The sequence below is a fragment of the Cricetulus griseus genome, chromosome X, assembly GCF_003668045.3.
Source record: "Cricetulus griseus strain 17A/GY chromosome X, alternate assembly CriGri-PICRH-1.0, whole genome shotgun sequence".
NCBI lineage: Eukaryota > Metazoa > Chordata > Mammalia > Rodentia > Cricetidae > Cricetulus > Cricetulus griseus.
This window is the reverse complement of record NC_048604.1, coordinates 24,900,718-24,918,408: the sequence shown is the minus strand read 5'-3', so window position 1 is coordinate 24,918,408 and position 17,691 is coordinate 24,900,718. Positions and strand designations below refer to the sequence as shown.

General features: G+C 34.8%; 1 protein-coding gene across 1 annotated transcript in view; it reads right to left on the bottom strand.

Annotated features, from left to right (window-relative positions):
• The window catches only part of LOC107977032 (teneurin-1-like), a 312,321-nt gene that overhangs the window by 79,573 nt on the left and 215,057 nt on the right, over positions 1-17,691 (bottom strand). The gene's annotated exons all lie outside the window — the stretch shown is intronic.

The window sequence follows — 17,691 nt, the reverse complement described above, 5'->3', positions numbered from 1 at the left end:
TGACTTAGGTGGTGGTAAATTTTTGTTTGTCATAGAACTGAGAGGATGTAAACTACATTAATAGTGACTATTCTGGTATAGGAACAGCAGGATCTAAATTGGGTTTAGAAACAACAATATTGAGCTTCATGATAAATCACTGAAAGAGCTCCCCATCACCCCACCCTTCACCCCCATAATGCTGAGCTAGTAGCTCTGAAGCTCTTAGGGCTAGTAAAGACATTAGCTGCCCTACTTATCACAGACTGTTTGAGATCAAGTGCCACTTAAGATGCCAAAGTCCTCTGGAATAATAAAAGTCCTGTTTTTTTAAAAATCTTGTTTCTCAACTTTTATCATTATTTTTGTCCTCTGCGATAAGACTGCAAATTGTTTCTTTCATAAAAGCTTGAATATTTAGTTTAAAATCATGTATTGATTCCTTCATTTTCTTTATCACTTCACCCAGTTTGTTTATTTGTATTTTTCAGGCAAGGTTTCACTTTGTATTTTAAGTTGGCCTGGAACTCACTATATATTCCAGGATAGTCTCAACTGTACAAATCCTGTGCTCTAGCTCCTCAAGAACCAAGATTCCTAGTGTGATACACCAAGTGTGGTTTCCATGAGCATTTTTGAGGCATGGTCTTATTGTGTAGCCCAAGCTCATCTCACATTCATGATCACCCTACCTCAGCATTACAAAGGTTGAGATTCCTTCTGAGCCACCAAGAATGGATCTACCATATGTATTTTTAAAGAAACCTATTTACATGTAAACTATGGTTCCTATATCATATATAGCATATCACAGCTTGGAATCCTTGTTTGATTTATGGTAAGCACATAGAAAATAGAAATCCTTCTGTAAGTTCATGGGTGACTGATGCTAAATGGTTCATTCTACTTTGTAGTATGATCAAAGCTTTATATGTTGAAGATTTATTTAAACAAATGTTAAGATTCTGGAAGGTAAGACTTGAAACTTACAAACTTTGTAGTTGCAGAACTACTTAGTACTATTCTAGACACATACATATTAGAGACAACTTAATATCCAAATATATAAATTCTACGAGCATTCTAGAAATATAACTAGGTTTCTTTGGATTAATATCAGAGATAAGTATCCTGAGAAAGAAGACACACATTATTTTTATTACTTCTTTTATTCTTTGAGATTAGTGTATCATTTCTCCCTTCCTTTTCCTCCTTCTAAGTCTTCCCTTATAAACCTTACTCCCTTAAGATTTATGGTCTCTTTATTTTCTTAATTTTTGCTGCATGTGTATATACACTGTTGGTTCAGCAGTGCTCAAATCTAAGTTCATCTTATGAATTCATTGTCTACATAATATTTTATATGCATTTTCTAAACAGTTGTATGTTTTCAATTTTTCCAAATAGTTATCTATAAATTCATCTGAAATTTGGTATGTTCAAAATAGGACTTCTGTTGGTTACTTTTCCAGAAATGCCCAAGAAGTTAAAACCATCCTTGATTCCTATCATGCATTTCATTAGTTAGTGCCTTTGTGTCATCTTTGAAAAAATACAGAATCCAAACATATTTATCCAATTCCTTACTACTACTTTGGATTAAGTGGTATTCAAGCTAGAGTACTGTGACATTTCTCCTAATCATTGTCCTGGTTATCCCATTGCAGTCTGACAGCAGTTTTAATTCACTGTAGTCAGAGTGAAAGTTTTAACATATAAATGTGGTGGTTTCTGGGGAGGGTCTAGGCCCTGTTCCAAATGATATGACAGACATTGAAGAACCCCCATGGAAGGCCTCACCCTCCCTGGGGCGCAGAAAGGGGTTGGGATAGAGGGTCTTGGGGGGCAGGGGAGGAGGGGAGGCATCGGGAACTGAGATTGACATGTAAAAGAAGTTTGTTTCTAATTTAAATAAAAAGTGTGGTGGTTTGAATAAAAATGGCCCCCAGGGTCTCATAGATTTGAACACTTGGTCATCAGGGAGTGGCACTACTATGAGGTGTGTCCTTGTTTGAGTAGGCATGGCCTTTTCGGAGGAAATGTGGGTGGGCTTTGAGTTTCCAGTAGCTTAAGCCAAGCCCACCCAGTAGTTCACACTTTCTCCCTGCCACCTGTCAATCCAGATATAGAATTCTCAGCTACTCTCCAGTACTATGTTTCTCTGTATGCCACCATATTCTTCTTCATGACTCTAATGGACTAAACCTCTGGAAGTGTAAGCCATCCCCAATTAAATGCTTTCCTTTATAAGAGTTTCTGTGGTTATGTGTCTCTTCACAGCAATAGAACACTGACTAAGGCGATAAGGTTTTCATGTTCTTCTGTGTTCTGAAGCAGTATACTCTAAAATGAAAGTCATAATCCTACAATAGCCTACAAGGGCTTTAGCTTAAAATTTTAAACTCATCTCCTCATGTTTCCCTCTTATTTATGAAGTGTAGCTGTACTGATGTAGATATTCTGTTTCTGAAAACACCAGGCATATCCCACCACAGGGCAACCTGCCATTGAAAGAATACCCTGGATGACACTACCTATTTTTTTTTTTGTCTTTCAAAAGAATTCATCAACAAATGGCACAATAAGCACTGTGTTTTTTTATTTTTTCATTGTACTCTAGATGTGTAGGGATTATCTGTTGGATTTGTTGATCAATAGTGAATAAATGATTATGGAACATGCTCAAGAAATAGTGGAGAGAATGTAGGAATGAATAAGGCATAAACTCTGTCCCAATGGAACCCATAACCCAAGGTAGGTAATAAATAGAGAACTCTAGTATAAAGTAGAATGAAATTACTCTATGACAAATAATGTAGTAACTGTACAAAAGATGAAGATATTGTGAAAAGATTGTGCTTAATTTAGCTTATTTGTTCAACAGCAACACTTACTACCATCACTACTGACTATTGTAACCTATGCTATCAGGCCTTTTATTAATTTCTTTCTTCTTTTGTTCCTATGACCTATTTTTAGAAGTCATACAGTTGTATAAATTTTACACCTTGAGTTTGCTATGAACAGTGACAAATGAGAGCTGTACCAAAAGCAAAATATCAGAATGTGCTAGCTAGTTTTATGTCAAATTGACAGAACATCGAGTAATCTTAGAGGAGGGAACCACAATAGAAAAGAATGACTCCATAAGATAAGTTTGGAGGCAGGAAGCCTATAGAGTATTTTCTTAATTAGTGATTGGTGGGGCAAGAACCAATTGTAGGTGGAGATACCCTTTAGTTGGCGGTCCTGGGTATAATAGGAAAAAAAAGCTGAGGAAGCCGCAAAGAGCAATCCAGTAAGCCATACCCCTCTTTAGCTTCTTTACCATCTCCTGACTGGGCTCCCGCTCTGTTTGCATTCCTGACTTGAATACCTTTGATGATTAACTGTGATATCTGAGTTGCATTTTGTCATGATGCTTCATCATAGCCATAGAAACCATAATACACAGAGACAAGTTTTGTTTAAAACATGGATTGGACTTCGAGAAAAAAGCCACATTGATGAAATTCATTTAATTTGATGCCTACCAACATAAACTGTCATATAAAATTATTTCATGCATTATATAGAATGAGACTTCAACAATTTGTAGGTGGACCATAATTTACTTCATGATCCCACTGACTGTGGGAAAATATCAATCAACTACTTTTTGTAGAAAAAAAGAACTTATAAGAGAATGATGTTTCCCATTAATCATCCATTGATTAGGAATCTACACTTATCATAATGACATTCAAATATAATACAGGAAATTACAAAAGCTACAAATGTCTTATTTCTAATGTCTAATATTATCTTATGGCAACTATGATTTATCATACTATAATTATCTTTACTTTTACACACACATATCTAGACATTCTCTTTTCTTTCGATGTGCTTATTTGAAACACACACATGAGAAATTACATATAAATATGAAATGAGGAACAGAGAGAAAGAAACACAGAAAGACAGAGGTTTTATATTGCTTTCATGAACCATTTTCAAAGTTCAAATCACAACAATTCCCACCTCCAAATCAGCTGGGAATATGGAATGTCACACCTATTCAATGTTTTTTTGAAGGTCCTTGCAACAAATCATTCTTTAAGTAGAACACCAGCAAAAGCTCCATGAGCCCTCTATCACAACATTTTTTTGTCCTAAAATTTGTGTCAATTAATCCAGGAGAGATTAGAGAAACATTCCTTGTTTTATCAAGGGATATAAAATTGATACACACAATTGTGTGGGCCAGAGCTTTGAAAATATGTAATTGTGATATTTGCCAAAACCTAAACATCAGATCTCAAATTTATTGGCAAATAGCACGTATATGAAAAATTTTAAACCTCCAAATTTTACATGTGGTAAAAGACTGACATTTAAATGCAACAAAGTTTGAAAACAGTAATTACAGAAAAACACTGCTACAAATACATCATAGAAGAAAGATTCCTAATTCCTTCACTGACTGTTTCATTCAGAGACCAGCACACAATTCATTATGTCCAATGTTAAGTAAGTGTTATTTAGACTTGATGGACAAATGATAAATTCTAATCACTAGTCCAGGGATCTTCAGTAAACAGCAGTGCTGCCCTCTTAAGAGGCTTTTTTTCCCTCTAAATATAAAGGGAAGACATTAGGTTACCTTGGAAATCCCTTCTAGTTCTAAATTTTCCTGGTTGTATTTGAAAGGAAAGAAAAGCTGTGGTTGATTAGCCAGGAAAAAAAAGAGAATATATTGAATTCCATGTTTGAATTGTTAATTATTCTCTCTCTTCTTGCTTATGTTCCCTTCTACTCCCAGAACTGCTATCCCATACTCCATTCTAAAAATACTGCTTTTTGAGTCTGTGCATCTTTGTACATGTGAGTGCATTTATAATCACTTCACTTCCTCTGTTATTTTATTTTGTTTCTATGCCTCATTCCTTTTTACATTATTTCCTTTATCTTTGATATTATATCATATCATTCCCCTTCCCTTTTCTCTCTCTCTCCAAACCGCCCCATAAACCCTCCTAGCTAGCTCTCTTTGAAATTGGTAACTTCTTTCCCTATTAATCCTTATTACATGCATATATGTATATGTGTGTATGAATATTATTCATAAATACCTAAATATACACTTCTAGGTCTCTATAATGTTAATCATATATATGCTTTTGCATACATTGACCTCTCAAGATGGAAACGTTTTCCTGGTTTATCTACAACACAGATTGTCGGATTCTACTCATAATACCTATCTATAAATTGATGCCTTAAGAGAGAAAACACACTCACATTGAGAAAACAATTAAAAGATACATAGAACATTGCTTAAGGTTAGCAAGCCTTCATAGCACAGCAGATACTAGAAAGAGACCATAAAGTTCTGAGAGAATAGCTAGCAAAGGATATTGAACGTTTTGAAAATGTTACAAAATGTTTCCCTCAATAAAGTCCTTTTATAATATTTTAGTTTGACCCATTTAGATTAGGAAATGATGACTGATCCGCATCTAACTTTCTTTTTCTTAAGTAATCATTGGAAAGGGGAACAGTTGTGGAGGCTGTTTATGATAATAGCATAGTCACTAATTCTTTAAAAACTTGGAGGACCCCTCATAATTTCACTATCTAGAAAGGTGACTGCAGTCTTTCTGTTTCACTTTCTTGATTGTCATGTTTTTTCTGCCATTCTGACTCATGTTTGCATAATTTTATACAATTTCTATGACAAAAACTATATATCTCTGCAAAGTGAATTATGCACAATGATTTGTATGTGCATTATATTGTTGAATATTTACATTTCCATCACCATTTATTAATATTATAGCTGAAATATTATAAAGAAACCATGGATATTTTTCTTACCTTTATACATCTTTAGAGTATATTCAAAGAACATAAATTAATGAGCCAAAAGTTTTGAACATTTTGTTGATTTTGGAAAATTATAATAATATACACTGTCATTAGCAATGTGTGATACATTTATTTCATTGTAGTCTGGCCAATTTTGTGTATTGTTTTTAATATCTGTTTAAATAAATACATTAATGGTACCATCTTGTAGTAGTTTGCATTTGCTTGATAATAAGTGAGACTGAATATTTCACTTGATAATTCTATTTTCTGTCCTATGAACTCTTTACAGCTTTTGTATGGTTATCTACTGGGAATCTTTCTTATATTTTAAAGTATTAATTTTTACTCATGCAATGCAATAAATAGCGTGACCTTCTATATTGTACATTTGAGGCAGTTAACTTTAACAGTGTATTCTTTGCTATTTGAATTTTATTGTGTTTTGGTAAACATGACAGGAAGAAAACAGGAGCAATGAGTAGACACACATTACTTTTGTAAAAAATGACAAACTTGATAAAACCAAGAATATTTACAAAATCAATTTACTAATATGTAATTGCTAAGTGGCTGTTTAATTGACTTCATTCAGTCATTTAGAAAATAAACTGCATTTTGGCTACACTATCTCATAAAAATTACCAATTTCACTCTGGTGATGCCCAAAATATATACAGAATGCCAACAAATTAATTTGATTTTCTCACAGAATTGACAAGTTTTTTCTTGTCAAATGGTCACAACTAATTGTTTTAGCAAGTAAAAGAGAAATAATGATCCAGGTCTTAGGATACAGGATGGTGATTTTAAATGGGTCTTATTATCTAAAAAGTGATGGATTTTGAAAAAAACTACTTTTATGGTACAGAGGTATTTTATTATACAAAGGAAGTGTGGTGGGGATGTCCTTCTGTATGCTGTGAATATATGTTTCATTTATTGGTTGATGAATAAACCTGCTTTTGCCAATGGACAGGCAGAATTTAGACAGATGGGAAATCCAAACAGGGATAGAGAAAGGTAGTAGGCAGAATCAGAAAGATGCCATGTAGCTGCCAAGGAAGCAAGAGGTCTGGGCATCACTGGTAAGCCAAGACCATGTGCAGATATACAGATTTATAGAAATGGGTTAATAGCTATTAGAGGCCTAGCCGATAAGAAGCCTGAGCCATTGGCCAAACAGTTTATAATTAATATAAGCCTCTGTTTATTTGGTACTAAGTGGCCATGAGACTGGGTGGCACAGAAACTTCAATCCACAGCGGAGATACTCCAGCTTTGATATGAATTGCACTCACTATATTGGTTCACATGCATTCAGGTAATTATTACATTTGAATTACAAAAAATATAATGGAATAAGTCTCGGAAACACCTGAAAAATGAGTCCACAAAAAGTGTTATCATTTGTGAAAACAGCTGCAGTTGATATTATAGGCTAGGTCTTTAGGTCATTTTGAAAGACAAAGTTATGCTATTTTATACATAAATAGTGATATCCCATCTCTTTTTAGATATCGTTGCTCTTTCTTGCTATGTGTATTTTGTATATTTTATTTTTTCTCTTAACTTTCGCAAAAACATCCACTATTTGGAGAGGCATTAATATGCTTCAAATGAGACAAGTGGAGGGAGAAAAAATTAGAGAATAGGAAGGACTCCACAAAGAAATTCTAAACAGCTATTTTGGAAACAGAATTCAGAATACAATTTAATATTCTCCATTGTAGTTAAGATAATCTTGACCTTGAATTTACACATATACACACACAAACACACAGAAACCACTAGTTTGAAGAAAATTTCTATGGACTACTACTATATTATGATTTTGAAAATTTCCTACTTCCATTAAAGGGAAGGCAAGAAAGTCATGCAGAAGGTCATACATCTCAAAATGAGTTCCCAAAATACCATTAAGGAAGATATTTTGTGGTAATTGTGTAAATAACTTGAACATTTCTATTTCTTAGTAATTTGCAAGTGATAATTCATCTTTTTGTTTCAGTGACATCTATCTCTATTACTTCATGTCTTTTGGAACTTTAACAATGCCCTAAAGTAATTTCAAATTATCTGTCTCTTATTACCTTCTTGCATTCTCTGTGGTGGATTATGCAGATAATCTAAACACTTAATAGTGGGAACAATCTTCAAGAAAATTGAAGGTAACTCAATATGCAAAAGCTTCTTTTTACTCTTTGGAGATAAACAATAACTGGTTATTTCACTAAGTAAACAATCATATTCAATTCCATTTCTTATACTGAAATCCAATGGGGTTTTGTAAATTTCACAGTAATTTTAGCATTAACATAGTCATCCAAAATATAGCATCAAACTCAATATAGTATCTTCAAAAGTAATAGGTTTTAAATGTGGTGTTATATAATTGGAGATACCACTTTCATCCATAGTTCAGAAATAACAAGTATTAATCAACACTCTTTTATTGCTGTCAATCTTCAGCATTAGTTTAGCAAAAGTGGCACTTTATTAGTAACTCTCTTGAATTTCATGTGTACCAATTTGGAAGCACTAGCATGTTCACTGCCTGCTACTAGAATCTCATTTGCAATTATGCTAAACATTAGACTGTAAAGAATCTAATCAAATTAACATAACATATGCTCCAAAATATAGAACCTTTAGTGATTTGATTGCAGAGGTGGATACAGAGGTTAATTCTGATCTCTGGGATTTATACTAAGGAGTTTACTGCTGTGGGCAAATGACAGCTAAGTCATAGCTGATAGGCTACTATTAGAAAAATCCCCAGAAAATAGTCTTAAAGTGTAGGGTCTAGATATGGATTTATGATAAGGTAGTGTACTTCTATTTCATATCTCTACTGTGTAGTTAATAACAATTTTTTGTTATCATAAACCTAATACATAAGTATTCCTAACATGAAAATTATAAATTAGTATCTTTCTTTAAAAATACAAGGGAAAAGACCCTAATAAATTTACATTGTCAGCTTTCTTAGATAGCATTGTCTACTAATTAATATTATATAATACTGCAAATAGTTAATATGAATGATATATAATAATTCATTTTTTCAGAATTAAAAGGACTAGAAAGAAGATACAGTTTTTTAAAAAACCATTATCATACATGATCACATTTAACCCTCAAAAGTTTTATGAGATAACTTTTCTCATTTTATATAAGAAGAAATAAAATGACAGTCATGTTTTTCACATGATACAGCTAGTGGTCAGAATTCAAATCCAACTGGAGTATTCTTAGTCTCCTTGTTAAAGAAGGTAGTGGAGTTTTGGAAGTTTCTAAGGGAGACATTGGAACCACAATGGAACTTAGGCAAGATTTTCAGCTGCAGCTTAAAAAGTGATCAATTAGTTTCTGGAAACTGTTAAAGGCAAAAGGTATTTGGACTTGAATGCCTATATAAAACAGTGATATAACACCTTTTTCAGACAAAATGGTATAATGATAATCAGAAATAGTAACTCTAAACATAACTGTAAAGTGATAACCTTTTAAGATGGTGAGAATAATATCAGAAGCCAAAAAATCCATGTCTGTAAATTTATCAGGTCTCAGTCCAAAATACCCCTCCTACCTACCATTTTTGCACTTAGACTAAATGCCCCTATAAATGACCAATACAATTTCTTGTTTCTATGGGCTTGTCTATTCTGAATACTTTCTATAAATAGTCCTGTAATGATTGGTACTTGTGTGTGCACAAATTTGTGCATTTGCATGCATATATATGGGTGCACTTGGACATGTGTACATGTAGAAGGCAGAGGACAAAGCACTGTTAGGTCAATGTACACTCATTTTGGTATACACCTTTGTACTATTTCAGACTAAAAGAAAGAAACATGCTACACTATCTACCAACAATTATACAATAAGACACAGTAGAGAGAGAAACCTAACTTTCATCCTTGTGTGTTTTCTTGATGAAGAGGTCAGCAAGAGGGATACAATGCCCGGTAAGGGAAACCTTGCCAACTACTTGGTACTAGTGAAACCATGTTTATTGGAGGAGAATCTACAATCACTAATTTACTAAACCAGCAAAATCCTTAACAATATTTTATTAACATCTTTCCTTTTACTCACAGATAATTATAGCCCTCACACCTGATCACTGGTTTTTACATATGCTGTAGGATTTGAACTCAGTTCCTAAAGCTTTAGTGACAAGTACTTCACCACAAGTCCTATCCCTCCAGCTCTAATGTGTGGTCTTTTGCACCTATCTTACACCTTCATAAGAGTGTTATGTCTCATTACATTGTACTATTACTAAATAATGCCATTTATCTTGAAGGGTATAATCCTTTAAAACTGTCTTTCTCCCCCTTTCTGTTTTTGACTTCTGCAATTCATATTATGTGTATATTAGTATTCCTGATACAATATACCATTTCTGTGAGCTAGTGGGACCTTGTTCATCTGTCTTTGATTTATTTCTCTTCTTTTCAGATTAGATGAATTCTATAAATCTGTCTTTAATTAACTGATTCTTTCTTGAAACTTTTAAAAAATCTATCTAGTGAATTCTTAATTATAATTATTCTTTTTAGTCATAGAATTTTCAGTTAGTTCTTTTCATAGTTTTCACATTTTTCTAAAAGAAACAAGTTTACTTTGCCAATCTTTGTGTTAATTACATATTAGGCATTGTTTTCAATATGGTATGCATATTTATAGAGTTAGTTCTGAATACTTGTTTTTAATTGCAATGTTTGAGATATTTAAATATAGTTGTTTTGACTACTTTTGCTGTTAGTATTGAGAGTGACACAAAATTTATTGTGGTGGTTTGCATAAGAGTTACTCATATAGGCTCACTTATGCGAACAGTGGGCCCCAGTTGATGGAATTGTTTGGGAAGGAATAGGAGATGCAGCCTTGTTAGAGAAGGTGTGTCACTGAGGGTGGGCTTTCATATTTCAGAAAACTTGTGCTATTTGCAGTGTATGTGTATCTCTCTGCCTCCAAGTTGCAGAACAAGATTTGAATTCTTAGCTGTTGTTGCCTCCATGCCTTTGGTCACCATCATGCATTTTAGGGCTCTGAAACAATAAGCCCAAAATTAAATGCTTTCTTTTAAAGTTGCTTTGGTCAATGTAGTTTTCACAGCAGTAGAAAAATAACTAGGATATTGCCTTCTTTGTATAGCTGACATTGATTTTGAAAATTGTATAGCTTAGATAATAAACAGTGAATCTGGATTCAAATTTCTCCTAAAGGTTATTGTTTTAATTGTGTTTATTTCTTAATTTATTAACTTTCTTTTTTTCTTTTTCTTTTTTGGCTTTTTGAGACAGGGTTTCTCTCTATTGTTTGGAGCATGTCCTGGAACTCGTCCTGTAGACCAGGCTGGTTTCGAACTCACACATATCTGCCTGCCTCTGCCTCTCAAGTGCTGGGATTAAAGGCGTGCACCAACAATGCTCAGCTAACTTTTTTTTAAGTGAACTGCTGAGTTTATTGGTTTACTTACAGGAGCACGGATGGCACAGAGATAGGTACATCACCGAAAATTGTGAAAACTGACAGAAGTCGCACCCTTGGAGCTCTTGACACAGCTTGCTGAGAGCTGGTTTACAGATTTTGCTTATTTTGGAGTCTCCTCTCCCCTGAAATTAATTACTGCTTATATTATCTTTGCAAAGACATATAAACCTTGTAGACTTCAAGAACTTGCAGAGATCTGTAAGTTCCATTTACTTCTTGATTCCTTGGGCAGCTAAGAGGACACTTATAAATAAAGAAATGTTAGCAAAGTTCAATACAGCAGAGTAAAACCTTAGCACTTGTATCCCATCTCAGTCAAAAAGGCAGTGTTGGGTACAGCAGCATGAGCTACTATACCACCTAGCCTTCCATAAACTACATTTCCCATGAATCATATTGCCTTCCTCTCATCCTGCTGCAGTGCTATGGGGTCCGTGTCTCCCCAGCCCTGAGGGTCTTGGTGGGAAGGATTACTGTTTGGCCTGGCGCAGGTCCATCAAATGACCTTCCATTGTGGCTGTTTGGACCAGCTCCCCTTCTGACAATCTCTGGTCCAATACTGTGGTTCTGGACTTTCCGTTGGACAAACCTGATGTGCTTATTCAAATGAAAAATGTCTACCACAGTCTCTAGCATTAGATCCTCAATACCTAGTTGGGGGCAGTTTTGGGAGTTTCAGGTGATGCAGACTTGCGGCTGCAGGAAGTTGGCCTTTGAGATTAAAAGCCGTGTACCACTTCCTGTTTGTTTTTCCTGCTTATAGTCAAGGTTATGAATTCTCAGCCTCCTGATCCTGCCTCTATGCCTCCCCTTGCTGTCATGCCTTCCTGCTATGGCCTCTTATCCCTTCTGGAACCATAACCCTTAGTTAGAAGCAGCAGGTGAGTAACAAATACCTGAAAGCGGCTTGGGCTAAGGGAATGACCTTCACCCCAGTATTCCTTCTTGTAGGCAGAAATGTACAGCTCACACAGTAACAACATCCACCCCAGGGACAAGTATCATCTTGTTCCTCACAGTCTTATTACTTATGTTTTCTGTAAACTGTTATTCAGGCTTTAGTTTAGTTTCCCTAGAACCAGCTTGACACAAACCTCATCACATCTGACCCTATTCTCTCTCATCCTCTCTATGGGGTTTGACCAAGGCCCTAAAGCACTGGACAGTCTTGAGCCCACTACTGAACTAACTAACTCTCCAGTGAATCCAATTCTAGCTGGCCCAGTGATCTGGGTAAAAACTGCCACTTCTCTCATACCAATTCTCCAATAATGCCTGTCCTAGGATAGAAATATCATATACTCTTGCCATTTCCCTGTTCCCATCAGATGGCCCTGGAAGTCCCATAAAATGATATAGACACTATCAAATACAAAAACAAAAATTCAACTCACACTACTTTACATTTCTATAACATTTTAACATTTAATAGAAACTGTATACAATAATCTTACTATATTTTACATGGGGGACTCGACCAGATATTTATGTAAGTTAAAAGCAAGAAGGATAGTTAAGGAGAGCCCGGACCTGTGAGCTGCTTTTCAGTCAGCCAGCACCCGAAGAGTGTTGAGCAGCCCCTTTTTTGGCCAGCATTCTGTGTTCCTTCAGCTGCCTGTGCAGTAAGTCTTCTACTCCATAGTGTTAACGATATGGCCTAAGATATTTTAGTCACTTTAAATTATCTCTTTGGCTAAAAGTCCCTTTGGGCCAGTCAGGAGACTACTACCTAAAGCTTCCTGTCCCACTTTTCAATTGTGTAAGTAACAGTGCTTCTTCTCTTTGAGTAGATGCTTCAGTCGTTTAAACTGATCAATGTACAAAGACCGCAAACGAATTAGCTTTTCTCTCATAATACAAGCCACTTCTTCAGCTGTGTAGACACCAGCATGTCCTCTCCATTAGCTTGCATGAGAATGGCATCATGTACTTTGCTACATCAGCAGAGCAATTTTAAGCTGTGGGAGTGCAGTTCCAATTATTATAACATGTCTCACCATGAATAAGACTTGCTAGTGACTTATCTCAGAGAGAGAAGTGGTAAACATACATACAACTAAACCAAAATCCTGTAATTTAACCTTTTATTGTGTAAAGACCTATAATCTATTCAGATAGAATTAATTTCATATTGCTATAGGCTTGTGGTTGATTTTTAAGAGTTGATTTTAAAAGTTGGTCTTGTCAGTTTTTGAGCTTTATATTTATATTTTCTGTGATGTTCATTTATTAGTAAGTTATCTTTGCAGATGGATCACAGCCAGAAGTTCCTCCCAATGACTGATAGTTTTTATTGGCACGATTTTATAAACTCACTACAGATTAGAGATTTTTTTGTTTAGGATATCAAAGATTTAACTCAAGAAACACTATTGAAATATCTCATTGATGATTATATACTGATTCTATTATGACAATAAGTTTTAAATATTTGGTTACATAAAACATAACTGACATTTTGTGTTCTTAATGTGGTTTCTGGATACCTTTAAGTTACACATGTCCCACATTGTATTCATATGACACAGCACTACTTTACCTCGTGGCCAATAATAGGTATAGAAATGAATACCAAACAATGCAATAAGAATGTAAATAGAAAAGACAAAATATAATAAAATATACCACCAGGCAGTAGTGGTGAATGCCTTTAATCCTGGCATGCAGGAGATAGAGGCAGGAGGATTTCTGTGAGTTCAAAGCCAGTCTGGTCTATAAAGTGATTTCCAGGACAGCCAGTACTATTACACGGAGAAACCCTGTCTCAAAAAAACAAATCTATCTATCTATCTATCTATCTATATCAGAAAATGGTATACTTTCTTTAATGAAAAGTTGCCATGAAAATTTAAAAGAAAATATAGATTTGAGAGATATATTGTTCTATTATATTGTGTTTATTCTTTTTATATTCTCATGTGAACAAATAATTAATTTTTTGGAAATTAATTACTTCCAGTAAATTTGGAAGTAAACTATTTAAAATTCATTTTATTTTTAAAGTGCAATATGATATTGTACAAAGGCTGATATCCTGCAATCATATACTAATATTTAACAGGAGAAATTATATTATTTATTGAATTTACTTTTTAAAAATCTATGGATAAAAGATAAAGGATCAGGTGATGTGGAGACGAAGCATGACTATAACTATGCACAGAAAATCACTGATTATATAATAGCTAAGTGTTGGGTTCAATTAATATTATGTTTCCATTTTGTATATGATTTTTCAGATAAGAAAATGTTAAAATAGGTTGAGAATGTTTTAATGTTGTGGGAACATAATAGAATACAATATTAAGTGGGAATTCTTAACATAATATAATAATTAGAATTGTTGGTACTAATTTCATAGAAATAGAGGTATAGCTTTCTGTTTACTTAATTTTCTACAGTGAATTTCTGTTAAAGGTATCACTAGGAAAAACAGTATCCATTAACAAACATAGAGAGGATTATTTCTTTAAAAAAATTAAAAGATTGAATGGGAACATATGAGATTGCCTTTGTGTTTTGTGATTTTGAATTACTTTAAAATGCCTTATATATTTCCAACTCTCTACATTCAGGTTATAATCTATTTTCATCAAAATATCATTTATAAGTTTTAATGGAAAATTTTCTTATTTCCCTTTCCTTTGCATGTTTAAGTCATATCCATATAGTTGTGTAAATATTCAGATGCTATATATTAAAAATGTTCAGTTTCCAAGAAAGTTTAATTGTTTCAAACCATCAACTTTCATAAATAGTATCATAATTTATATGGCTGGCATCTTTCTGACATAACAATATGTGAACACTCCCATGTTCAAAAGAAAATACAGAAGTTCAGATATTTGTCGAAGGTCACATAGCAAGATGGTAGCAGAACGTGGCAGAGGACATGTCATTTTCCTCACATGATGCTATTTTTACTACATGTATCCTAGCACAAAGCTTATCGAACTGGTCATACTATTTGTTATTAAAGAACCAACTGAAGAGCATGCGAATTTCAATTCTTTACATCAATTCAATGTAATATCCACTTTATTTATGTAATTGCACCCAAAAGCCATGTGCAGGATAGAGGCACTCAAATGAAACAACAGGGAGGAAGCAGTAGAATTTTGTGACATATGGCATGCTTGCTGGTGAAATCAAAGGTATGTTTCATGCCAGCTTTTTGTCTGCAAAGTGTCTTTCATTTCACTAAGAGGTATACCCCATGCCAAGAAAAGCACAACCCCATAGCCTTTCCTTTTGAAACCTGAACCCATGAGAGGATAGACTTGGCATGACTTGATGGAACATTTAATGCAACATGTTTGACCCATTTGTGGGTACAAACTATCCATATTATCCACTGTACCAAAGGACTGTAAGTTGTCACCTGGGTTTCCTTCAGGCTGGGGACACACAAATAAGTCTTAGGTTAACCTTTGTCCATAGAAAATACTTCAGGAAAATAAAATATAAAAGAGGAAACAATCACATGTACTAAAAGCATAGAGAAGCACCCATTTTGTGGAATTTTATGGATGCATCATTTTAATTTTAGCACTGCAAACTCATTTTCTTTTGAGTCGGGGGAAGAATAGAAGAACACAAGAAAGGAGATACCATAATAGAAGGAGACATTTTAGGTTTACAGAGAAATCAGGCACTAGGGAAAAGTCTGGAGATCTAAAAAGATGACACCAACTAACAATCCAAGCAACAGAGGAGAGGCTACCTTAAATTCCATCCTCTGATAATGAAATTAATGATTGTCTTTTATGCCATCCTATAGCCTTCAACCAACAGCTGGTGAAAGTAGAAGCAGACACCCACAACTAATCACTGAACTGAATTGGAATTCAGTTGCAGAGGACGAGTGAAAAGCAAAGTGGCCCAGACCAGGCTGGTGAAACCCACAGAAACAGCTGACCTGAACATCAGGGAACTCTTGCTCCCCAGATTGATAGATGGAATGCCAGCATGGGATTGATCCAGACCCCAGGAACATGGAAACCTGGGCATTCTTCAGGACCTCCTGTAGTAGTTCATTACTTATCCCTAGCATAGGTATGGACTTTGGGAGCCCATTCCACATAGAGGAATACTCCCTGAGCCAAGACACACAGGGGCGGGCCTAGGCCCTATCCCAAAGGATGTGATAGACTCTGATGACACCTTATGGAAGGCCTCACCATCCAGGGGGAGCAGAAACAATATGTGATTAGTTGGGGGGGGGGCGGTAGGGGAGGATGGGTGGGAGAAGGGAACTGGGATTGTCATGTAAATCAATCCTGTTTGTAATTCAAATAAAAAAGTTGAAAAAATATGTCAAAAGAAACTTTCGGTGAAACTATTAACTAAGAATAAAGGCCTCATATTTAAGGAGGAGGTTCACTGAGTAAAACATGGCCATTTCCCAGAAATAGATCTGTCATTTTGGATGACTCAGTTCTGCAGATGCTATCATCATGCTTTTAATTACTTAGTAAATCTTGACTTTGTTGTCAATACTCTTCTCAAAGTTCACTGTCATTCAGAGATCTAATTAAGGGAAGAATATGAGCCCTTAAACTATTCTGCTACCAAAGGAGTCATAGTATATAGTAGAAAATTTCTGTGCGGAAGATTGAGGTGTGGTCTACTAACAACTACTTTATTACTCTTACACATGACTGCTCCCTACTCTCCCTCTCCCTCCATGTCCCACCCCCAATCTATGTGTAAAAGTGAGTATAGATACACATGTGCCTTGATATGTGTGTAATAGTCAGGAGACAAAACTAGGTCCTATTCTTTGCTTGTGTTACATCTTGCTTGAGACAGGGTCTGTAGTCATTAGCAGCTGCATTTGCCATGCTAGCTGTCCTATGGATTTCTGGACATTTGCTCTTCCTCTTATCTTGGTGTAGAAACAGTGAGATCACATAGTCACATTTCTGTGATGACTTTATATAGGTTCTATAAATCTGAACTCAGGTCACCCTGCTTGTATGATTCACCCCTTGAGCCATTTTCTCTGTCCCTTTTTCCTTATTTAGAAAATTAAAAGAATATCTTAATCTCAGTTTTGAAGTGACAATTGACTGGAACATAAGTCATATGTATTTTATAGCTAATGGAAAATATGTGTACCATAAAATATGTTTACCAATGACAGACTTTTGGGTGGAATACTGATAAAGAAAATTTGATAATTTTTCTTATACTATTTTTAACAGTGAAAGCGTTTAAGAGTATAATGAGAAATAAACAATGTGTAGTATATAAAACAATTTATACAAAGCTCCTAGTCTAATGTGGTATATTGCATAATCACACACTGACTCATTGCTGGCCCCTGTCATTGTCATTACTATCAACATTAAT